This window comes from Cupressus sempervirens, chromosome 4 (assembly GCF_028749045.1).
Source record: "Cupressus sempervirens isolate cs-2001-9-10 chromosome 4, ASM2874904v1, whole genome shotgun sequence".
Taxonomy (NCBI): Eukaryota; Viridiplantae; Streptophyta; class Pinopsida; order Cupressales; family Cupressaceae; genus Cupressus; species Cupressus sempervirens.
In genome coordinates this window covers 298,165,532-298,191,516 of record NC_143121.1, presented here as the reverse complement: position 1 = coordinate 298,191,516, position 25,985 = coordinate 298,165,532, and the positions used below count along the sequence as shown (strand labels likewise).

The following is a 25,985-nucleotide window of genomic DNA, read 5'->3' as shown; positions in this document are numbered from 1 at the left end:
AGGTATTTTAGCCTAAAACCCTCAAGCAAGAGGTACATTGGGCTATACCTGTAGAGAAGAGTATCACCTTAGAACATGGTGGATTTGTGGGAGCACTTGCAGCATCAAGGACCAAAGGTAATCAAGAAGTAGGTAGTAGTAGGAAGCATCCTTCTTCTGGAGGCAATCAACAACAACAATAGGGAGGATCTTATCCTCTAGCACAGAGTGGTGGTGGTGGTTCACACTCTAGGGATTCTCAGTACCTATAGTGTAATAAGCACAACCAGTTTGACCAGTCATCATAGAGTATGCATTTTTATGCTGGTGGAGGTAGTTTCCAGTAGGCTAGTGCACCTAGAGTGCAGAGGAGTTTTGATGGAGACCATTTTTCATGTGGACAATGCGGACACAAGTCGTCCAATTGTCCTTAATGAAACTCGTAGCTCTCAAACCAGAGACCTATAAAGCTTCTGAACCTACAGTTGGAGATTTGGGTAGATCATAGAGAGTGTTTTTAGTGGACTCTTATCCTTCTATAGTGGAAAAGGGTCCAATGGGTCCCGCATAGTGAGTGCTTGGTTTAATCTTTTTTGTAGGCTTTCAGGAGTAAGCCTAAGTATAGGGGGTGGATATAATGCCTACCCCTAGTTGAATTTTATGTACCAAATTTGATTAAATGTTATTTCATACTCAGTTGATTTATTTTATGAGTTACTTAGATATTCCATGTGTTCATGATTATTTTGATGATAATATGTTTTTGTTCATTTAGTGATTTCATTTATCTCATGAAGATTAGGTAGATGATTATTTATATGCAGTTTCTATGGATACTTACCCCATACTTGCATGTGTATGGTCTACTTGTATGTTTTAATTTATGATTGACATTCTTAATGTGGTTAGTGGAAGGAGTCAGTCACTTGCTAGTCGGGATCTATGTGATGCACCACTCCCCATCATTGCATGTTTAGTTTAGAATATATGTGTATGCACATGTGTGGATTTTATGCATATTATAGGTACTTGGCATTCACTTTTCTAAATGTCCAGGATGAGCATGCCCTATCATAGTATCTCAATGGTATAAGTGGGGAGATAATTATTGAGTCCAAACCCTAACCTAAGTCAATTGTCCTAGAAAGTAGGACAAGTATCTAAGTATTTTACCTCTTTGAATTCGTCAAGTGACGTGAATTCATGATTTTGACCCTGGAGTTTGATTATGTTCTTTGTCTTCAATTGAGTTCATGGAATTGGTCTTGTGGGTCTGTTGTGATTTTTAGTTATAATTAAATCATGTTAAAAGATAATTTAATAAAAAAATTATAAGAAAAAATTAAATATTTATTTATATTTAATTAATTGAGAAATTAATTAAATAAAAGGATTACTTTAAAAGATTTTTTTAAGGTTCTAATTTTGGTGTATTTACATTTATTTAATTTAATAATAATTTATTTAGGAGTTTCATTTAAAATAATAAACTTTAAATTATTTTATTTTATTTTTATCAATAAACGGTTGTAGCCATGATTAACTTTATTAATTTAAAATTATAATTACAAATAGATCCCCCGTTCTGACGGGCACTGGTAGGAAAGAACGAGTAAAGAAAACCTCCAGTCTAGCCTAGGACTTCAGTCCTATATTATACATTAGTAAAAGGGGCATACCCCAGTGATAGCTTCATTGTAATATCTAATATATTAAATCTGCCTTTGCGTCGAAGCTCCAAATTAGAGAAGATGTAATCAAAATCTGTCTTTAGTCACCATAATCATCAAAATGTTAAGGGTTAACAAAAAACCAACATTATCATACCTCATTATGCAACCAGGAGGGCCCATATTAAATAGTAACTGAAAATAAAGTCAAATAAGGGAACAGATTAAAATTAGATAGCAAATTCGGTTATGTTTATTTAAATGATTTACTTATAACTTCAATTAATTAATATATAGTTTTGTAATGATTAATGATTAAAGTTTGGGTTTTGAAATTATCTAAATTAAACATGAGTGATATTCATGGATGTTATAACAATTGATTATTCATTAAAGCTAGGTTAGATAGTTCCAACCGAATCTAGAGGGGCAAGCCAAAATGATCGAAAGAGATTGTAGAAGGGGACCCAATCTCTGAAAATTATGGCTCCAAAATTTATGCATGTATGAAAGACCAGGAGATGGAAGACTAAATTAAACAAGAATAGATTGGAAGCTTAACCAGTGGATCCAAAATGATAACAAAATTATGATAAAACCGAATCCAAATATCAAAGCAAAATTATATCTAACAACCATTTCATTACTATAGATATATATGTATAGCAACATAAGTATTCCTGAAAAGTTTGATATGGACACTTTTTTTAAAATGTGCCATGCAAACTGTTTTGACCGAATAACAGCTAGATCTGCTAACTACAAAACAACCCATAACTAAAATATCACTAAAATCCAAAATTTGGGTCAGAGTATTACACAAAATGACCAAATATCATCTTACTATCATTCTATCTTGAAAACCATAATGATTTCTGTAGCTTCATGCAGATTGGTGGCTTTGGATCCTAGCAGGAACTCGAATGTTGACCTTCCCCTACTAGTTCTGTCATAGTTCAGCAAGCAGAATTCCACAGTCTCCAGATTATTAAAGTCAACATCTAGATGGATATATTCGTCATACATCCGTAGGTAATTAGTTAACCAGTCCCTTTCATGGTCTACAACAATTCCCCTCCATCTTAATAGAAAGTTGATACTCGCCTCCATTAATGGCCATTCTCTAAAAAATTGGACATTGTCTCTAACTACCATGCAAGGGCGTCTAGGACTCCTTCCACTTTTGGGACTATTCACGTCAAATTCCATGTAATCTTCTGGAAGAGGGATCCGAAGTCGGGCATCAATGTTTGCGACAACAATTTCCAACCCAACTAACCAACAGGGTTCGAAAATATTATGGGTAATCTTGATGATATCCCATTTTTCTACCCTGGCCCTAGCCAAACAACCTACCCAGAGCCCAACAATGTCACTATTGGTCCTCCATGAGTATTCATAATTGAAAACTCCCTCTCCTAAAACATGACAAATTGCTACACAACTCATATCATCTATGGGCCTTAACAAATGATTCCAACGCTCTTGTGCAATTAGCCCATAGAAGGCCATGGTGCAGTTTTCAAATGCATGATAAAGACTTATATTGGAATCCATAACACCCAAACCAGACTGTTATCTATCAATTGGAAGGACCAAACGCAATCTAAGGTGAAAGGCAAGGTAGCCCCTGTTCCTTAAATAAGTAGGTGAAATCAAACTTTCTGGATGCCTCATAATGGTGATGACATCCGAATGAATAAAGTAGTTCCTTGCTAATTCATCATTTAGAAAGGATGCAAATACTTAAGTGAGAGATTTTGTGATCTTGGTACTGTGCCCCAAAACGTGTGGAATTACTACATGCACAGTAGCTTGAAGGAAAATGATTATATCGCTATCAAAAATGGTTTAAAGTTATGATTAAAAGTTAGTGCATCAAAGCCATCTGTGCCTAAATTGGCTAATATATCTGCCTCCTTATTGCCTTCTCTATAAATATGTACATATCTTATTTCTTCAAATGCTAAAAGAGATTTGTTAATAGCTTCTAGTTTGGAATTTAACACCCAGTTTGGGGTATTTCCTTTCTTGAGAGCATTAATGATGATTTGGGAATCCCCTTCTATAATAAGTTTCTTAATATTAAGTTTAATGCATAGGTTAATTCCTTCTTCTACTACTTCAAGTTCGGCAATATTATTTGATACCATGTTGAGAGACTTGGATCTTTTGACAATCCAATCACTTGATTCATCCCTAATAATACATCCAATTCTTGCTTTTCTTGGGTTTCCTCTTGATGCCCCATCAAAATTCAGCTTCATCCATCCTAGTGGGGGAGGTTCCCATTTACACTCAAGTCTAGCTAGATCATTCTTCTTTTTGTAGTAGAGGGGAGGATTAATAAGTAAAGGCCATAGTTTTTTTATTTCTGCGTCCCATTCAGAAAAAGATCCTTCTTCTCTAGGTCGCTTTCTAAGATCACTGTTCATTACTTCGAAAATTGCTACTTCTATTTTTGTAAATAGGTCTTGTTTTGATAGACATTGATCTAGAAAAATTCAACAATTACGTTCTTTTCAAATTTCCCAAAGAATAATAGCCGAAGAAATTTTCCAAAGTTTGCCATAGGTTTTCTTTGGATCGTCTTTAGGCCACCCCAATAAGTGATCTACCCATCTACTTGCTAACGGAGAGGACCAATTAAATTTACTTTGAAGCCACCTCCAACATTCTTGAGAAAATTTGCATGTGTATAAGACGTGTTCTGCATTTTCTTCATCCTCTTTACATAGAATACATCTAGATGGCCCTTCAAATCCCATTTTCTAAATTCTATCTATTGTTAGTATTCTCTTTTGCATGGCTTCCCATAGAAATGTACCTAGTTTAGGAAGACTAGTTGTGCCCTAGCATAGGTTCAAGGAAAGAGTAGTGATTTCCCATTTCTTTGAATTTGTGATCATTTTGTATGCTTCTTTAACTTTGTATGTCCCATCTTTTGAGGCAGTCCATATTAGCTTGTCCTCCCTATTTTTAAGTATAATGGTTTTATTTTTTAGTATGTTTTCCAATTTCTCTTTATCTTCCTAGTTAATATCACAATTTGATAATGGTTTCCATTTCCATATTTTACCCATGTCTGAGTCAATTTCCTCTAAATAATCTTTCACTTTTGTTCCCCATAAGGTTTTAAGGGTAGATATTACTTCTTGAGAGAATTCTGCCCCTATCAAAAGGGGGTTACCACTCCATGAATCTTCCCAAAACAATGCTTCGTCTCCATTCCCTATATCCCAAGTGAGGTATTTGGAGATCAACCTACGATTATGCATAAGAAAATTCCAACCTGCAGAACCCTTGGGGGAGGCTTTGATTTTGAATAATGAAGTTTTATCTAAGGGATTAAGATATTTGTTAAATAATATTTTAGCCCATTTCCTATCTCTTTCTTAGTAGAGTCTCCAAACTTGTTTGGCTCCTAGTGCTTCGTTCCGCCATTCCAAATTTTTTATTCCTAATCCACCAAATTCTTTTGGTTTACATATTTTATTCCAACTAATTAAGGCTACTTTTTTATTGTCCTCTAATCTTTTCCAAAAGAAGTTTCATAGTTTACTTTACAATTTAGCATTGATATTTTTGGGCAAATGTGAACATGAAAGTTGGTAGGATGAAGTAGCTACTAAGACTGCTTTGATCTTTGTTATCCTCCCTGCCTTAGTTAACCATCTTCCTTTCCAAGATTCAGTATGGTTATCAATTTTCCTAAGAATGTGTTCCCATCCCTGATTTGAAAGCGTACTCTTGTCAAGGTAGATCCCTAGATATTTGAATGGTAAATTTCTTTTTTTGAATCCTAATTTCTGACAAATTTGATTTTCAACTTCTGTCTTTGTATTTAGGAAAAAGATTTTTGATTTCTCAGCATTGATCATTTGTCCTGATGCTTTGGTATATGTTTCCAAGATTATTTGAATTTGATCTGCCTCTTGTAAAGTGCTAGTTCCAGCAAGTATAGGGTCGTTAGCAAATTGTTGATGGGTGGTGTTGTCAACATCGCTTGTGACTTTCACTCCTTTGATTTTACTTTTCTCTTGTGCTGCCTTCATTGCCCTTCCAAATGCTTATGCCATTATGATAAACAGGAATGAGGATATTGGGTCTCCTTGTCTGATACCCCTTGAGATATTAAAAAAACCTTCCAGAGTTCCATTAATGAGGATCAAAATTTTAGGAGTTGATATACATTGAAAAACAATGTTGATCCATTGTCTAGAAAAGTTGAAAGCCTCTAAGGTTTTACAGAGGAATCTCCAATCTACCTTATCATATGCTTTTTGGATATCTAGTTTAAGCAACATGCAAGGTTCCTTATTTTTAATAGTTGAATGGATAGTTTCCAGTATAATTGATATGCCATCTAATATGGATCTGTCAGGGACAAATCCAGTTTGTCTTTCCGAAATGAGTTTAGGAAGGAAGCTTTTGAGACGAATAGCTAGGATTTTTTAAAATACTTTATATATAGTGTTACATAAAATAATAGGTCTGAAATCCCCAAGCACTACACTTTCATTCTTTTTAGGAATAAGCATTAGAAACATATGATTGATTTTTGTTAAAATTGCTCCTCCCTTACGTGTGGCTTCTAAAGCTTTCCACAACTCTTCTCCTAGAATATCCCAGCACTGTTGAAAAAAGAAGGCTTGGAATCTATCTAGACCCGAAAATTTATCCGGATTCATAATGAAGAGTGCAGATTTCACCTCTTGGAGGGTAAAGGGCTTGTTAAGAAATTTGTTATCCTCTTTTAATATCATTTTAGGGATGTGTTTTAACAACTCTTCTTGAGCTGATTTTTCTAATGATTCAAAATTGTTGAGAGTATCATAGAAATACTTGGTGATTATTTCAACAATTTCCTCTAGATTCTCAGTTTGCTTCCCCTCTGGATTCCTGATTTAGAAATGGTTTTATAGTTTATGTTATTAATAGTGCTATTATGAAAAAAATTTGTATTCCGATCTCCTTCTAGGAGCCATTTTTCTCTAGATTTTTGCCTTCATAATATTTCTTCTTTAGCTAGAATTTCTTCATGTTTAATGAGGTATTCTTTTTCTAATTGATAAGATTCATTATTCATACCTTTCATTAGAATCTCTTCATTTAATTTACTCATTTTTTCTTCTAATTCAAGTTTCTCTTTGAAGATGTTTTTAAAATGTAATTTATTCCATTTTAAAAAAAAATGTTTTATACTTTTAAGTTTGGAGACCAAGCAAAACATTTTTGAACCCTCAAACTGTTCCTCTTGCCACCAATCTCTAATCTGATCCATAAAAGCTTTATCCATAAAACACATTTTTTCACATTTAAAGGGGTTTCTGTTAGGTTTAAACTGCTCTTCGATTTCCATTTTCATAGGGAAATGATCTGAACCGGCCATGGGTAGAACTTTTGCATTGATCAAATTATTTGTGCTAAGATCTCCTTTTAGAAGAAATTTGTCCAGTCTTTCTGCTATATAAGAATATCCTTTTCTTCTATTGTTCCAAGTATATATGTCATTCTTTGTTTTTATATCCATAAGAGAGTCTTTCTGAATCCATTCTTTAAAATCTTCCATAGCTTTGTTTATTTGATTACTACCTCCCTATTTTTCTTCCTTACTTAATACCGCATTGAAGTCTCCTCCTATTATGACTATTTCTAGGGGTAAAGAGTTGATGAAGGTGATGATCACTTTCTAGACTGCAAGTTTGTCTTCTGTAGGTGTTGGTCCATAAACATTGATTATTATTGTTTGTAAGTTAGATTTTGTACTAACAACTCTAGCTCCCATCCAATTTGTTTGTGAGGAGAATATTTTGATATTGATTAGCCTGGGATTCCATATTATACCCATTCCTCCTAAGGCCCCCTTTGTCTGCTGAAATTCTAATTTCCATTTTCCTTATTTCTGACTCAGCTTTATTCCTCCTGCTTTATTTAATTTAGTCTCTTGCAATAATGCAATATTTGAATCAAATAAGGTAAGATTACGCTTTAATAAGCATTTTTTTCTACAGGCATTAAGGCCCCTAGCATTCTAAGTTGTGATTTTCATTGCTCCTTGGGAAGGAACTTCCCCTTCCCATTGTGAAGAACATCAAAAATCTTTGTCTAATCCTTTACTTACCCTGCAGCCTCTCTGAGTTCTTTTAGTGATTTTCTGCCATGTTTTTGTTTTAGTTTTCCACAAATTGGTGTTTTCATTCCTTCCTAATTCATAGCTATACCAATTTTTTCAAGATTTTGCTCTTCTAATACCTTTTCTATGATATTAGAAACCTCATCCTCCTGAATGTCTTCCATGATCATTTCTTTAATTATCTTTTTGTTGATTTGTTGTTCCTTGTCCTCTAATACCTCATCCTCTTTATAGCAATCTTTTTTTCTTGGACTCTCTAATAGCCCGCTCTCCTAATTTTGATCTAATTCTGTTGAAAATACTGATTCTTTTAAGGTTGTTCTAGTGTTCTCTGTTTCTATAGAAAACATATCTTTCCCATCATTAGGTGTTTTCCAGAACTTATAACTCTTCTTTTTCCCTTTCTTCCTAATGGTAATGTTTCCTAATTGGGCAGAGTCTTCTGGTGGGATGATGACCGCCTGCTTTGCTACTTCTTCATGGGGAGCCTTTCCTAGTAGTTTTCCTGATTCTTGTTCTTTCCTTCTATCTGATCTTTACTCTGTTTGTATTGGTTTATTATTCCGGATGTGATATATGTCAGTCTCCTAATTCTGTTCCTTATTCTGACTTCCAAAAATTCCTGATGTCTCCCCTATTTCTATGTTTTGAATCATTTTCCCTTTATGTTCCTTATGTATTTCTTCTGCTAATATACTTTGATCAATTAAGTCATTTTGAATCAAGAGTGTTTCTTATAGGAGCTTGTTTAATTTGAAGATATTCAAGTCCATTTCTTTAATGACTTCTTTTTCCAACTAGCAGTCCTTACATCTCTTGAAATTATTAAGTGAATGCTGGTAGCTTATATTCTCCTTCCCTTCTATTTCCTTTGTTCCCTCCAGTTCCTTCTCATTATTTATTGGTTCTGATCTGTAATCTGTATCTCCTTTCTCAGGAGATTTTTCTTTTATTTCTTCATTCTAAGCTTCTTTTTGTTTTGGGGAATTTTTAATATTCTCATCCTTTCTTTCTTCTTTTTTGCCTGGTCTCCTTTTAATGGTAATTAGGTCTTTGATATTATTTTTGATACCAGATTTTGTGAAGTCTGCATCTACAATTTTTAGTATTTCTCCTGAATATTCATTGAAAGTTAAATTGTATATGGATCTGTTTGTGATGATCTTCTTGTTGACTGAGTTGTTTTGATTAGTTTTAAACAAAACCTTGATTTTATTGGTTTTATTTCAATTTTCTTCAAATCCAATTACAGTACCTAACGAGTTACTGATTCTTTTAATAGTAGTCTCGTCCATTAATTCTGATGGGATTTCTATGCTCTCCATCCATTTGATAGTTTCAATATTTTTAATGAGGCTTTTGTTAAAGTTTGGTTTCCAGTCTAGAAATTTAATATGGTACCCTTTATAAAATAGAAGATCAATTTTCAAAATTTCCTCTTTGTCCTATGCATTTTGACATAAAATAAATCAAAATTTATCTGTAAATGAGTTAAGAGTACTTACCTTGTTGCCCCAAATCTTAGATATAATGCGTACCAGCCTGGAAATTTTCCTTGACGGACCATTCCAATATGTGTAGATGCCCTTATCCTTGCATTCCATCCATCTTCTTTCACTGTGCGAATTGTTGATGATTACTTCATCACATTTTGTGCTTTTATCTGGAAAACTTTGCTGAGACCTTTCTAATATTCTTCCTTGGAATGTTGTTTGACCTGTTTTCTGGTGCAGCAAGATATAAAGTGATTTTCCTTTAGTGGAGTTATTAATTTGCAGTTTCCTGTCTAGTGCGTGCCTTGGTGGAGCCTTCATTTTTTTAGAAAACTTTTCCAAGGCCTTGCCCTAAAGGGATGGCATTAACTTTAGAGATCCATCGTGGCCTTTTTGGCTATTCCTTTTGGATGCTAATTTTTTCTGGCTTCGCTTTAGGATTATCCACAGATTTTGGCGCATATTTGGTTTGATAATAAAAGGATTTTTGCTTCTAAATTTTTTCTTCCAATTCTTTTTGTTCCTGCCTGATTTGGGGTCTCTTTCTTCTCCTATGCACCGAATGCGAACCATCTTCTTTTTTGAGGGTTTGAATATTGTGAGTTTCCAAATTATGCCTGGTGTGTTGTTTGACAATAGATTCGAAATTCTTTTGGTCTGTATTGGGGATTTCTTTTTTATCCAAATTTCACTGTGAAAGGGCTACAAATTATTTTTGATCTCTAGGGGATGCTGTGGATAGGGCTTCTGCTTGAAGGTGGCAAATCTCGAAATAAGGCGACTGAGTTTTGTTTGAAACTTCATTTTTTTCGTCATTGTAGCAGAAATTAATTGAATGTGATTATTCAATTAATTGAAATATTCATTTTAAACTTTAAATAATATTATTTAAATTAATAAATATTTTATTAAAAACCTCTTGTAAATTATTTAAAGAGAAAAAGAAATTGATTTAATAAAGATTATTTTAATTAAAGTGCAAAAGTTGGTGCATGAAATTAAATATAATAAAGTAATTAAGAAAAAGGGTTTTGGATGATTGTACAATTGAAGCCCTAATTTGGGAGAAAACTCTTTATTAAGAAATTAGAGTTCATTTCTCTGTAGTGGGATTTGGAGGAGCAATTTTTGAGAAGGTTCTCAAATGAAGGGAAAATTGCTTGCGAGCTCCATGCATTCATGTTTTTATCATTAGATCTAGGTAGGATCTTGTGGGTTTTGTGCAATAGGTTATGTTCTTTGATCTCTTTGTCTTCTTCATGTCTAGATGAATTTGATTTCAGAAATTTCGATATGGTTAAAACTCTTGTTGTAAATTTCATTCTTCATTGTTTCAAGATCATCTATATATGAGTTGTGAATTAGAAACCCTCATTTGTAAAAAATTAGAGAACCATATTCCAATATGAATAGGGTTTGCAAAAGATATAAATATTGTTTTATATAGATTCAATTGTTTTCTCATAATTCCCCTATCGATTTAGTTGGGAAAATTCTATATATATATATATATGTATGTATGTATGTATGTATGTATGTATGTATGTATGTGTGTGTATATATATATATATATATATATATATATATATATATATATATATATATATATATATATATATATATATATATATATATATATATATATATATATATATATATATATATTGTAGTGCCTACCTTCGTTCATATATTTTCTGGACATATTGTTGTTATTATCAAACTATGATGGACTAGTTTTATGTTGATGGAATTAGTGGTATTGTTTTGACACTATCAGACATTATGTTATGGATTCAGTGTTTATATGGTGAGATCATTTAGACTTTACATTTCATGCATACATGATGATCATTACATTGCTTTCAGTTATTGTTGATGATTAGTTAGATGGTTTATTATCTCATGTGTTTTATTATGGATACTTACCCCATACTTGCATGTGTATGGTGTGCGTGTTTTCTTATTGTATGGCGTTTCTAATGTGGTTAAGGAAGGGATTCGTAGTCACCTACTTAGTCGAGATCTACACGATGCATGACTTCATACCATTGTCTGTTTAGCTTAGCATTATATATATTGTATGTACATACATAGTTTTTCTGCAGGTTGCAGGTACCGAGTATCGACTTACCTGAATTGCCAAGATGAGTGTACCCTATTATACTATCTCAATGATAAGAGAAGGGAGATAAATTCTCAAGTCCAAATCCCAAACCTTTAAGCCAATTGTCCTAGTGAGTTAGGACAAGTATCTGGATATTCTACCCATTGAATGTGTCGGATGACATAATTCATGATTTTTAACCCTTTAGACTGATTTTGTGTGATTTGCTCTATGATGGGTTTTCATATTTTATCTTATCATTTGAGGTTCATTGAGACATCGTGGCTGATGTGTCCTTCATGATGGTGGATATGTATCCTTTCATTGATGATTAGCATATGTTAGATGATGTTATCTTATGATTTTACTTGCATGTTAGATTACTTTCTACATATGATGTTGTATGTATTAGGAGTGACATTCCTACTATGTTAGTACCGATGATCTCTTCGGTGATTTGGAATGTTATGCACAGAGGGATGGCTAGGATCCACGATGGTCTAATGATGCTATTAACAGTTGGGAGGAACCGTGCACTTAGTTTATTATGTTTGATCTTTATGATGGATGTATATGTCTTCTATGATGATGTATCATGTATATCATGTGATTATCCTTACTTTGATGTATCATGGATTAGAATAGGATGATGTACCTTATTCTATTTATGTATATTCTTTTGAGCTTGTCATATCCTGTGACATGTACAGTGGATGATTGAGCATTTGAAATGTAATGAATAAACATTGGACTTATCATTATTATTTCATGTGGTTGTTATATTTGATGGATTTAATAATGTTAGTTGATTTAGATGTAATTCAACATTAAGGGATCTTAAATAATGTAATCTATTATGTATGTTATGTTTACTTTTAGATGGACATTGCTATTGCTTACGTCATTGTGCATAAGTTATATGTGGTATTCACTTTCACGTTTTAAAAAAAGAAAATGCTACCAAACTTAGTGAGATTCTAGGTTAATTCTTTGGATCCCTTGGCGAGGCATTACATTTGGTATCAGAGCCCGAGTTTCTACATTGGGAGCTCTGGGTATTTTGGAACAACTAAAACTTTGAACTATTAAGTGTATCTTTTCGAACTTAAAACTAGGTGAACTGAGATAGAACTTGAACTGTTACTTGCATATTTTTCATACTTCAACACTTAGTTTCAAAACTAGAAATTTAACTTAAACCTAAACATAGAATTGAACTTAGTCTATTGCAACATGTGATTGTAATTGTACTTTGCACTATTGCATAATGGTATATGGGACTAGGTCATCTATTAGAGGTCGTGGTAGAGGCTGTGGTCGTGGCAGAGCTGTTAGTGTCCATGAGTCTGCCCATGAGGGATCGGCTCATGTAAAGAGCAGGGAAGAGCACTCTAGTAGGCAGCAAGAAGAGATCCGTAGAGAGGACCAAGCTGAGTCTGAAGAGGTTGGTTTGAGACAGATGATGTAGACTATTCTAGAACGTCTACCTCCTGTTCAAGAACAGCCCAAAGTGCACCAGACAGAACAAGAGCATAGACCTAGATCTAGAAGTCCTCGGAAGGATCGTCAGAGGTCCATTGTGTCCACTCAGATGAAGGATCTTTCAAGATCCAAGGTTAAGCCTTTCAATGGGCAAGGTTCTGGTTATGTGGCCGAGCAGTGTCTTATTTCCCTCGACAGGATTTTTGCCATGCAAGATTTTGACAGAAATGTTAAGGCAAGATTTGTGATCACTAATTTAGAGAATTTTGGGGCCACTTGGTGGACGATTGAGGAGAAGAAGCTGGGAACCGATATGAGCAGTGTTACATGGGAACTATTCCTAGAAAGTTTCCGTGAATGATTCCTACCAAAGGAATGGAAATAGAAAAGGGCTGATGAATTTAATAATCTCAGACAGTACACTTTGTCAGTGACCGAGTATGAGCATAAGTTTTATGAGCTCATGTCTTTTTCAGGGTTCAGTGAAAATTCAGCTCAATTGACACAATATTTTATTAGGGGTTTGAATAACCGTATAATTGGGGGAGTTGAGGTATTTGAGCCAAAAACCCTCAAGGATGTGGTACATCAAGCTATCCTTGTTGGGAAAAGTGTCAACCTTGGTCAAGGTGGTTTTGTAGGAGCGCCAGCAGCATCAGGATCTAAAAGCAATTACAATTCAAGTGGTAACAAGAAGTTTTCTTTCTCTAAGGGGAAACAGTATCAGCAGCAGTCTCAGCAAACACAGCAACAGAAAGGATCAAATTCTCAGGCTCAAGGCGGTGGTAACGGTTCTAACACCAAGAACAACCACAATGCTCAATTCAATAAGCAGAATCAGTCCAATTAGCTAGCTCAGAGTAGCCAGTCTTTTATTGGCAAGAACAGTCGTCAACAATCAAATGTACCACCTATGGAAATAAGATTTGGCAGAAATACAGAATGTTTTACATGTGGTCAGATTGGACATTATGCAGCTCAGTGTCCTCAGCAAGCACCTCAGTTTTCAAGGCCTAGACCTATAGTTTCAGAGCCTACAGTTGGTGATGCAGGTAGAGCTCATAGAGTTTTTGCAGTAGTTGATCAGCTTCAAGCAGATCATTAGGGAACAATGGTTGAGATCACAGGTGCTATTAGAGGTATATCTCTTTCAATATTGTTTGATTCAGGAGCTACAGATTCATTTATTTCACCATCTATAATTTCTAAGTGTAAGCTCGATGCGGTGAAGCAAGATCATGGTTGGCAAGTGGAACTAGCCTCAGGCATTAAGGTCTCCATAGATTCTATAGTTCATAAGTGTGGGCTTAGCTTAGGAAGCTTTGATACTGCAGTGGATCTTCGAGTCATACCCCTTGGTTCCTATGATGTGGTGTTAGGCATGGACTGGCTTGGATCTCATAGAGCCAATATAGATTGCAGGAAGAAGATTATTTTGTGCCAAGATGACCAAGGGAATGATGTGCAGATAGTTGGGATACCGAGGCCTATATCTCTGCAGATGATTTCTGCTATGCAATTGAAACAAAGTTTTTGTAAGGGATGTCAGACATTTGTTGTTATGGTAAATGATCTTGATGAGGAAGATCCCATGAGGGAGACTTTAGATCACCCGATTTTGCAGGAGTACGTAGATGTTTTTAGTGAGGTTCTAGGCATGCCTCCAAAGAGGGACATTGACTTTAGTATTGATCTAATTCCTGGAGCGGAGCCTATTTCTAAAGCTCCTTATCGCATGACTACACAAGAATTGGGTGAGCTACGTCTTCAGCTAGAGGAAATTATGTCCAAAGGGAGCATTCGACCTAGTGTATCACCATGGGGAGCTCCAGTGCTCTTTGTGAAGAAGAAAGACGGTTCTTTGCGCCTTTGTATTGACTACAGACAGTTGAATAAGGTGACTATTAAGAATAGGTATCCTCTGCCTAGGATTGATGACTTATTCAATCAGATCAAGGGAGCCACAGTATTCTCCAAGATTGACCTTAAGTCAGGATACCACCAGCTTCGCATTAAGGAAGCAGATATTCACAAGACCACTTTTCGAACTCGTTATGGGCATTATGAGTTCACAGTGGTACCATTTGGATTGACTAATGCTCCATCGATTTTCATGAGTTTGATGAATGGTGTGTTGCGATCTTATCTGGACAGGTTTGTACTCGTGTTTCTTGATGACATATTGATATATTCTAAGACTCAGAAGGAGCATGAGGAACACCTGCGGTTGGTATTACAATGTTTGAGAGACAATCAGCTTTATGCCAATGCGGCTAAGTGCGAATTCTTCAAATGGGAGATTCAGTATTTAGGGCATGTTATTTCAAGTGATGGTATTTCAGTGGATCTTACAAAGATTCAGGCGATAATAGATTGGCCAACATCGACTAATGTGTCAAAGATTCGTAGTTTCATGGATTTAGCCGGTTATTATCGCAGATTTGTCCAAAACTTCTCTAGGATAGCACATCCTATCACTTCTCTTCAGAGGAAAGGAAAGAAGTTTGCGTGGACAGAGAAATGTGAGAAAGCTTTTCAAAAGCTCAAGGAGCTTTTGACCAGTGCACCGATTCTATTCGTACCTGATCCAGAAGGTGATTTTATGGTGTGTACATATGCATCTCTTGAAGGGATCGGGGCAATGTTGATGCAGAATGGATGGGTGATTGTGTATGAATCACGCAAGCTCAAGGATCATGAGTTAAATTATCCTACACATGATCTTGAGTTAGCAGCAGTAGTTCATGCTTTGACAAGATGGAGACATTTCTGGTTGGGTCATAGATTTGAGCTACACAATGATCATCGCAGTCTTCAGTACATTTTTACTCAGCCTAATTTGAATGCTCGCCAGAGGCGATGGATTGAGTTTTTATGCAAGTATGATTCTGAGGTTAAGTACATTCAGGGTAAGGAGAATGTGGTGGCGGACGCTTTGAGTCGCAGGAGACATGTGGTATCATCGATGACTCTTAGTGTGGATTTGAGGAGTCGGATTCTTCAGGCACTTCCTACGGATTCATGGTATTAGGAAGTGTGCAGAGAGATAGATTCAAGAAGATCTTTGGAAGGTAAGTTTGCAGGTTATGTTCGAGAATCAGATGGTCTTTTAAGACATCTGGGGAGGATTTATGTGCCATTTCTGGATGAGCTTCGCACCTTGATACTGGAAGAAGCCCATCATACACCTTACTCAGCACATCTAGGTGTCAAGAAGATGCATGCTGATTTGAGACGTTTGTTCTTTTGGTCTGGGATGAAGCGAGATATTGTTGATTTTGTGGCTAGGTGCCTTGAGTGTCAGAGAGTTAAGGCAGAACATCAGCACCCGGCTGGACTTTTACAACCAAATCTCATTCCTTCTTGAAAATGGGATATCATCTCCATGGATTTCATAGTATGATTACCTATGACAGTTCGACGTCATGATGCTATCATGGTCACGATTGATCGGTTGACTAAGGTGGCGCATTTCTCACCGATTAGGTCTTCTTACACAGCAGCTTCTATAGCTAATGTCTTCATGCGTGACATTGTGAGATTACATGGTATTCCTAGAAAGATCATTTCTGACAGGGATCTTGTATTCACATCTGCATTCTGGACATCGTTGCAGCATGAGCTTGGAGCGCAGTTAAACTTCAGTTCAGCATATCATCCAGAGACTAATGGTCAGACAGAGAGGGTGAATCAGGTTTTGGAGGATATGTTACGAATGTATGTGATGGATAGGCAAACACATTGGGAGGATTATCTCTACCTGGTGGAGTTTTCTTACAACAACGGGTATCATAGTTCTATTGGCATGGCACCATTTTAGGCATTATATGGATGTCCTTGTCATATACCATTGAGTTGGGATAGTCTTGAAGATTGCATCCTATTGGGTCCTGAGATGCTTCGTGATATGGAGCAACAGGTAGTGTGTATCTGTGAGCACTTGACTACGGCACAGGATAGGCAGAAGAAGTATGTCGATGCTCATAGGACTGATAAGCAGTTTGTTGTGGGTGATAAGGTTTTCTTTAGAGTGCGACCGCGAAAGAGTTTGATTCGATATGGAAATGGTTCTAAGCTAGCACCTCGCTTTGTGGGACCATTCGAGATTCTAGAGAGGATTGGCTTGGTTGCTTATCGCCTTGCTCTACCGCCTAGCCTAGCTCGCATTCATGATGTTTTCCATGTTTTAGTGCTTCGACAATCTATTCTTGATATTGTAAATGTTCTTGATTGGAATGCATTGTAGGTAGAGGACGGCCAGCTGGCTTTGGAGCTGGTTCGTATTCTGAAGCAGCGGGAGTTGACCCTCAGGGGTCAAACCATTGAGCAGGTAAATCTAATGGGACCCTACTGATGATTCTTCAGCTACTTGGGAGGATGTAGCTAGATTGAAGGAGTTATATCCCTACTTGTTTGTAGGCTTCCAAGAGTAAGCCTAGCCCAAGGGGGGGTGGATGTAGTGCCTACCCTCGTTCATATCATTTCTAGACATATTGTTGTTGTTATTATCAGACTATGATGGATTAGTTTTATGTTGATGGAATTAGTGGTATTGTTTTGACACTATCAGACATTATGTTATGGATTCAGTGGTTATATGATGAGATCATTTAGACTTTACATTTCATGCATACATGATGATCATTACATTGCTTTCAGTTATTGTTGATGATTAGTTAGATGGTTTATTATCTAATGTGTTTTACTATGGATACTTACCCCATACTTGCATGTGTATGGTGTGCATGTTTTCTTATTGTATGGCGTTTCTAATGTGGTTAAGGAAGGGAGTCGTAGTCACCTGCTTAGTCGAGATCTACACAATGCACCACTTCCTACCATTGTCTGTTTAGCTTAGCATTATATATATTGTATGTACATGCATGGTTTTTTTGCAGGTTGCAGGTATTGGGTAACGACTTCCCTGAATTGCCAGGATGAGCGTACCCTATTATACTATCTCAATGATAAGAGAAGAGAGATAAATTCTCAAGTCCAAATCCCAAACCTTTAAGCCAATTGTCCTAGTGACATAGGACAAGTATCTGGATATTCTACCCATCGAATGTGTCGGATGACATAATTCGTGATTTTTAACCCTTTAGACTGATTTTGTGTGATTTTCTCTATGATAGGTTTTCATATTTTATCTTGGAGATCTATGGTGAATTTTCTATTAATTAAGTCTTAATAAATAGATTTAATTAATAAATTAATTATTTGAGAAAATTAATATAAAATATCATGTTATTTGATATTTTAATTATAATTAATTAAATGAGAATTAATTGAGGAAAAAGAATTAAATAAAAGAAAATTAGAAATTAAAATTAATAATAATCATAAAATAATAATAATGTAATAAATAAATAATAATAATAAAATTTATAAAAATTAAAATGAAAGTTATAAATATTTAAATAGAAATTATATAAAAAGTAAATTGGAGTTATAAGCTTGCATGGGAGTTAACACACTTTTCTATTTCTCATGTGTCAACAACACGGGGGATAGTGCATCAATTAAGCACATGGTGTCTACAACCCTATGGCTCATCTGGAAGGTTGGAAAAGACTCATGCTTAGTTGGTGACAACTTCTAGCTGTTTCTAGAAGCATTCTAGATGTTTCCTGAGAGCTCTTTATATTCAGGCATTCCTAAAGGCTTAGACATAGCGTTTGGAGTGCAATTGGAGCATTGGAGGACTCGAGAACTCTAAAGAAGGGAGGAGCTTGCTCTGCGGGTTTTCTGAGGAAGAGCGATTTAGCATCAGAATCCGGGTAGATTCTTGTGATTTTACTTACGCTATTTTCGCATCATGCATTCCTTGTCTTCTTTGTGTCTTCCATATGTCTTCTGGGGAATTTCATATTTCTATTGTATGCATTCTCAATATGGGTGGTTTAATTTATTTGAGAATTTTATATGCATAAATCTAAAAAGAACATGGGGCTAGTGTTTAAATTTGTAGCAAAAACCATTAGATGATTTATTGGATAAATTTTGAGACCAAATAGTTTATAGGAAAATTCTAAAAATTGAGATCTTCAAATAAATTATGTATATGCTCATTATAAAATATACATGTTTATAATTTTCGCATCTGCATATATATATATATATATATATATATATATATAGTTGCATATTTGTGTGTGTGTGTGTGTGTGCGCGCTGTGATATTTGATTCTACAAATACATATAAATACACATATATATATGTATATATATATATATATATATATACATTGGATAATCGTACTTTATAATCACAGTGAAAATATATATAAAAATCGCATTGCGATTTGTATGGGATCAACGTTTGAAAAAATGTTATTGTTATCATTTTTTTAAAGATATATATATATATATATATATATATATATATATATATATATATATATATATAGGGGCGGACAGACTCTTTCCCCCACCCCTGTCAACATTAATATGACCGCTGCGGTATCGCAGGGTACTATGAAGATCGCAGTGTACCTGCAATCGGCAGAGAACATGCGACCCGTAGCATACCTGCGATCCGCAGGTCATAAATACGTCGGCGGTACTTACATTCCGTGCAGTTTGAGTTTTTTTTTAAAATGGGCATTGTTAAATCATATTTCATATGTTATTTGAATATGAATTTCGACTTTTCAATGTTGCATTGTTATTAAATTATTAAATGTTATTATGTATATATATATATGTATTTATTTATGTATATATATATATATATATATATGTATATATATATATATATATATATATATATATATATGTATATATATATATATATATATATATATATATATATATGTGTGTGTGTATATAAGTATATATATATGTATATACATTATTAATAATAAATAATTATAATATTAATTGATGTTTGGAATTTAAAGAGAAATTCTTTAATAACAAGATATTTTTATAGTGGTGAGCAATATAAATTCAATATAATCTTTAATTTGGAGAGATGAATATGGAAGGAATTTCAAATATTCTTTTGAAAATGATGGGGGTCTAAATGGGAATATAAGAGACATTTAGAACATTTAGAAATTTGAGTTCTAAGAGTTAGAGGAAGAAATTTTTATCTACTAATACAAAAACATGGGTTAGGTTAAATGTGAAGTTTCTCTACCTGATATTTAAAATGGGAAATGTGAACTGAGACTTTTGCATTTAAATTTAAGTTGTAAACTTGGCAAAACCAAAAACATGTGTTTACATTGTGTATTCTTTATGCTATTGTTTTGGGTTTTGGGTTGACTAATGTTGACCAGTCATAGGACGTCTACCAGAAGCTTGGGAGTTATGTGATTGTGATGACATGATGATATTTTAATCTTGATCTTTATAAACCCAACCATAGTTATGCGATGGAATGCTCTATGTATTGGATGTGATTGCTGATTGTTATAGTTGAGATTCTTATGTATGAGACACTTGACTTAACCATTATTTTTCATCATCGATCAGTTATCCTTGGTTATTTTCTAGTCGCCATGATGGGACTAAAATGTGGATTTATTCTTGATGATGTCATGTTGTGACATGTTTGACTCAACCATTTTTGGAGTCGTCGATCAGTATGATTGAGATATATTTTGATTATTGAGAACCATTGGATACTTGATTATCAGTGATACTTCAGTTGCCAATAGAGAGTTGTTGTGTTCATGATTTTCTATGGATGTTTGCTCATGGAAATTTGATGCTTTTATGCATATTTGATGATTTTATTATGGATTATCTTTTGTGATTTTGAGATTTATGATTTCATGAGCTTAGGGTAGGATATATGCATGTAGTGACGGGAAGTGGCTTGCAATCGGGGCCGGGGCCCTAAGAGGCTGCCAGGGTAACTCATTGTAAGTTGGATTAATAAGTGATAACATTCACAGCTAATATTAACTGAATGAACCTAAAAAGATAAGTGTTTTGTTCTCGACCATGCCTTGAGTGCTTGTACAAGCTAGGATGGGAGTAGTGAGAACGCATGGTTGCGACCTTGCATTCTGTAGTATGCCTCGTCAGTATGAGAGGATACTAGTGGCCGCATGAGATCAGTATGGACCTGTGGATTTTAGCTAACTGCCAGGGTAACTTGTACGTGATAAATGCGATGACACTTTTCCGCTTGCATAGTAGGTTCCTACATGTCATTGTGTGCCTCTGAGATTAGATGTCGGAATTTGTGTTTGGAACCTTTGAGTTAGTATACTTTTAGGATTCCTGAACTTATAGAGATTTGTGCTATGTGATTTTTGATAGCCTGTTTGGGACTTGAGATTATCTCCTCAACACGGTGGGAGTGGACTACGCGTTCGGGTGGTAGTGTATTTTCCAATCTTATCATTTGAGGTTCATTAAGACATCGTGGCTGATGCGTCCTTCATGATGGTGGATATGTATCATTTCATTGATGATTAGCATATGTTAGATGATGTTATTTTATTCTTTTACTTGCATGTTAGATTACTTTCTACATATGATGTTGTATGTATTAGGAGTGACATTCCTACTATGTTAGTACCGATGATCTCTTCAGTGATTTGGAATGTTATGCACGGAGGGATGGCTAGGATCCACGATGGTCTAATGATGCTATTAACAGTTGGGAGGAACCATGCACTTAGTTTATTATGTTTGATCTTTATGCTGGATGTATATGTCTTCTATGATTATGTATCATGTATATCATGTGATTATCTTTACTTTGATGTATCATGGATTAGAATAGGATGATGTACCTTATTCTATGTATGTATATTCTTTTGAGCTTGTCATACCCTATGACATGTACAGTGGATGATTGAGCATTTGAAATGTAATGAATAAACATTGGACTTATCATTATTATTTCATGTGGTTGTTATATTTGATGGATTTAATAATGTTAGTTGATTTAGATGTAATTCAACGTTAAGGGATCTTAAAGAATGTAATCTATTATGTATGTTATGTTTACTTTTAGATGGACATTGTTATTGCTTCCGTCATTGTGCATAAGTTATATGTGGTATTCACTTTCACGTTTTTTTTTTTTTTAAATGCTACCAAACTTACTGAGATTCTAGGTTAATTCTTTGGATCCCTTGGCGGGACATTACATGTGTGTGTGTGTGTGTGTGTGTGTGTGTGTGTGTATATATATACATATATGTATGTACATGTATGTACATATATGTATGTACATGTATGTATATACATATATGTGTATGGATGTATATACATATATATATGTTATAAAATCACAATATTAAATTATTTTACTTTGATAATTTTATCACATATTCTTAAAAAATTAAAATTGAAATTGAATGGGGGGTTTGTCCTACTAAAAAAACAAAAAAAAAGGTTGTGAGTGGGAGGTGCATCGCCACACCCCACCTCCCCTCCTCTTCTCTCCTCCATGTCGCAGTTTGCTAATGTGAACGTCACAGAACTATTACGCCAGCAGCAGGTATTGCTACTAATGCAGCAGTACTCTGTTGTAGCCGCAACAAGCTACTACAGCAACCTTTTAAGGTAGGTCAGCAAGGAAATTATTATTTATATTTTTAAAAAAATTTAAAAATTATGTTTTTTTAATATATTAAATTTTTATAATTTATTAAATATTTAAATTTAGTTTTATAGTAATGATAATGAATTTAATTAATAATATTTGTTTTACTTATTGTTAATTATTAAATTAATATTAAATGTTATTTAATAAACTTAAATTAAAATTAATTATATTATTATTTAATGATCATGGTTATTAATAATCTTGTATCATTTTATTAGTAATTTGATAATTATTATTTACATAATTTAATCATTATTATTTAAATTATTTTATAATATTTAATAGAGGTATTATTATTTTGTTAGTGTTAATTGTGTGTTCGAATTTGAAAAGGAAAATGGGTTCAATCATATGGGAAAATTGTAAACCTTATCAAATCAAAAATCTACAACATAATTGTAACTTGAACCATACTGTTAAATCAAAATTGTATATTTTCAAAACCAAACAAAACTTTGAAACTATGCTGTCAGTTGTATGATTTCTTTTGTGTTGGGTTTGGGGTTGACTTAGAGTGTTGACTAGTTTTGGATGTCTACCAACAACTAGGAGTTACTATTTTGGTGTTGTCATGTGATGTCATGATGATGTTTTGTATACGATCTTTTATACTTGACCATGGTAATGTGTCACGTGTTTTCTATGATGAGCTTTAATCTATTGTTTGTTAATTATTTCCAGTTTCTTGTATAGAATTGAGATGAATAGTGTGACTTTTCTAATGTAACCTTTGAGTCTTCAATTGGTTATCTTTTGATGCTTTCCACTTGCTTGTATAGGACTGAGGTTATTATTGTATTTTACCTTTTGGTGCTTTCCAATTTCTTGTATAGGATTGAGGTGATATTTAGATTGGTTTTTCGGTGCTTTCTAGTTACTTGCAAAGGACTAAGGTCATTATTATATTTTATCTATAGGTGCTTTCTAGCCACTTGTAAAGGGTTGGGGTGAAATTGTGATTTTATGATTTGTACTTTTTTATGAGCCTAGGGTAGGTAATCTATGTATACATTGGGAAGTGGCTTGCAATGGAGGCCAGAGCCCTAAGTAGATTCCTAGGTAACCCATTGTAAGTTGTTTTTTATTATGTAAAATAGTTTTTTTACAGGGGTTCTTGAAACCCACCAGTTAACAACAAAATACTACTAAAAGTCCAAAGCTAGCAACAAAGCAACATAAAAACAATAAGCCATACCTGGCCTCCAGAACTAAACAAAATTCAAAATGGAGAAAAGCTAGGGTACAAACAAAAAACTAGAAGCACCAATAAGGGTACCATTTCTTTGACCAGCTCCACATTCTTGAGCTCCAACTCTCCCATGGTCTCTGCCTCATCATTCTTCATATGATTATCATCTAGAGAAGTCTCATCTTCCCTCTTCCTCTTTTCCAATCTCCTTTTTCTTAAGCTTTCAACCTACAAGAAGTCATCGTCATTAGCAGCCTTGGTTTCCTCTTTGTCCTTTTCCTCTTTCCCCTTTTCGCTTTCCTCCATTATCGAGTATAGTTGAATGAAATTATCATTTAGAGCTTTGATATTTTGAGGCTCTAGTTAGCCAAGCTATGAAGAAAGCTCTCCATCATTCCCACTCTTTTTTCAATCTTAGTGACCCTTGCATCCAACTTGCTAATTTTGACATCCCTATCCCCACCTACTATCCTTTCTTGCCCCTACATCTTGAACTTAATCTTTTCAATTTCATAGAAAATTCATTTAATGGATTAGAAATTATCCACCATACTATTGTGAATATTGTTTAGGATTTTCATCCCCATTTCTCTCATGTTATCACTTAGAATCACCAAAGTCGGGTCAATGAGTTCCTCCAACTGATTTTTTCCATAACTCCCCTCCATAACCTTCGGGTTGATATGCTCTCTTCCCAGACCCATTTTCCTAGTGCTAGACTAAAAATTCCTCCATGTAGTTTCCCTTCCCTTAGCACCTAGAGTAACAGTGATTTTTGCCAATCCATCTTCCTCTTTACTCTCTTCCTAAGCTTTGAGAATGATTTCCTTACCCTTACCATGTGTCTTCTCTATTTCCTTCTCTCCACCTCTCCTCCTCTTGGCTTGGTTGTCATCCTTCCTGCTTTCCTGAGCCTTACTAGTGCCCACCTCTTTCACATTGCCCTCCTTTTCAATTTCCATCCCCTCTTCCTCATCATTATAATCCTCCTCTGAGTTGACCTCTTGCTTAATCCTTCTCTCTGTTCCTTTCCCTGATTTCTTTCTCTTCTTTCTTCCCATGTCCTTCATAATTTTAGCCACCACCTCTTCATCTTCCAAACGTACACTTGCACTACCCTCCATATCCAAACAAAGGTGAGAGCTCTCTATTTCCTCTGAGGATTATGCCTTATGGGAAACAACCCTTCCATGGGTTTGAGCTTTAAAATGCTCATATATAAGTAATAACAGACCCTCATAAAAGACAGAGTTATCGTATGCTTTCTTCTTAAAACCCATGATACTCTCATTTGCAGAGAAGAAAAGGTGGAAGGGGATGGAAATTTTTGTTATGTACCTAAAGTGGTTTAGGATAATGAAATGGTGGGTATGGGTCTTGTCAAACCTAGTGTCTAGCATTATGTAGGAGATAATCACCCTTAGGACAAACCTCCAAAGTTTCTTTATAGATGCAGGTTCATAATAGGCACCAGTCTTCACTAAACCCTTCATCTCCTTGGAGTCCTTAGCAAAGTCTTTCACAGCATTTAGGGATAATTTCTTATCCTTGTAGAATTTTATGCCCTAGTTAGGAGAATCAATGACCTCCACTATGACCCCTTCATTTACTTAGAAATTTATACCATCTATCTTCACTTTCCCATATTTCCATGACTTAACAATAAGGTCAGTTATCTTAGGGTCCCAACCATGAAGTTTTCCAATGAAGGTTGAGATGCCACCTTCTCTCAGTTTCTCCCACACCTTCGATCTCCTCTTCCACTTCTCCACTTCTCCCTACAACTCTCTATGATGCCTTCCCCCACCATTATGTTGCAGAAAAAAGAATGAAATCTCTGTGTTCTCCTAATGTGATGAGTTGAACACTAGTTTTTCTCACGTAAATGCTACTTTCCTCTATCCTCAGTAAAGAAATTATAATAACTATTACTTTTTTCCAGAAAATGTGCCACAAAGCCCCCTAATTATTATACCTCTAATTCAACCCATGCCAAGCTTTCATTACTGTTAAAGTTTGATTGACAGCATTAACTTCCATAATTACACTTTGTCTCTCATCCTCCCCCGGATTCTCTCAATCTCAATCAACCTTTTAGCGGCCATTGAAATCCCCTCACAACTTGGCCATCTGTATGATGTGTCCCTACTTACTGCCTCATTAGCCATCCATTTAGCAACCGCATTTCCCTCCCTGTAAACATGTGATGCAAATACCTTCTCGAAGGTAAGTAAAATTTCTCATTTCCTGCATCATATTCTTAATACTCCAGGATGGAGGGTACTCATCCCTAACACATTTAATAATATTATATGAATCCCCCTCAAGTCATAGGCCTTTCACCCCAACCTCTTC

General features: G+C 34.9%; 1 pseudogene; it reads right to left on the bottom strand.

Moving 5' to 3' along the window:
- The window catches only part of LOC149561190 (uncharacterized), a 186,729-nt pseudogene extending 161,975 nt beyond the window's left edge, over positions 1–24,754 (bottom strand).
- Between the last annotated feature and the right edge of the window lie 1,231 nt (positions 24,755–25,985).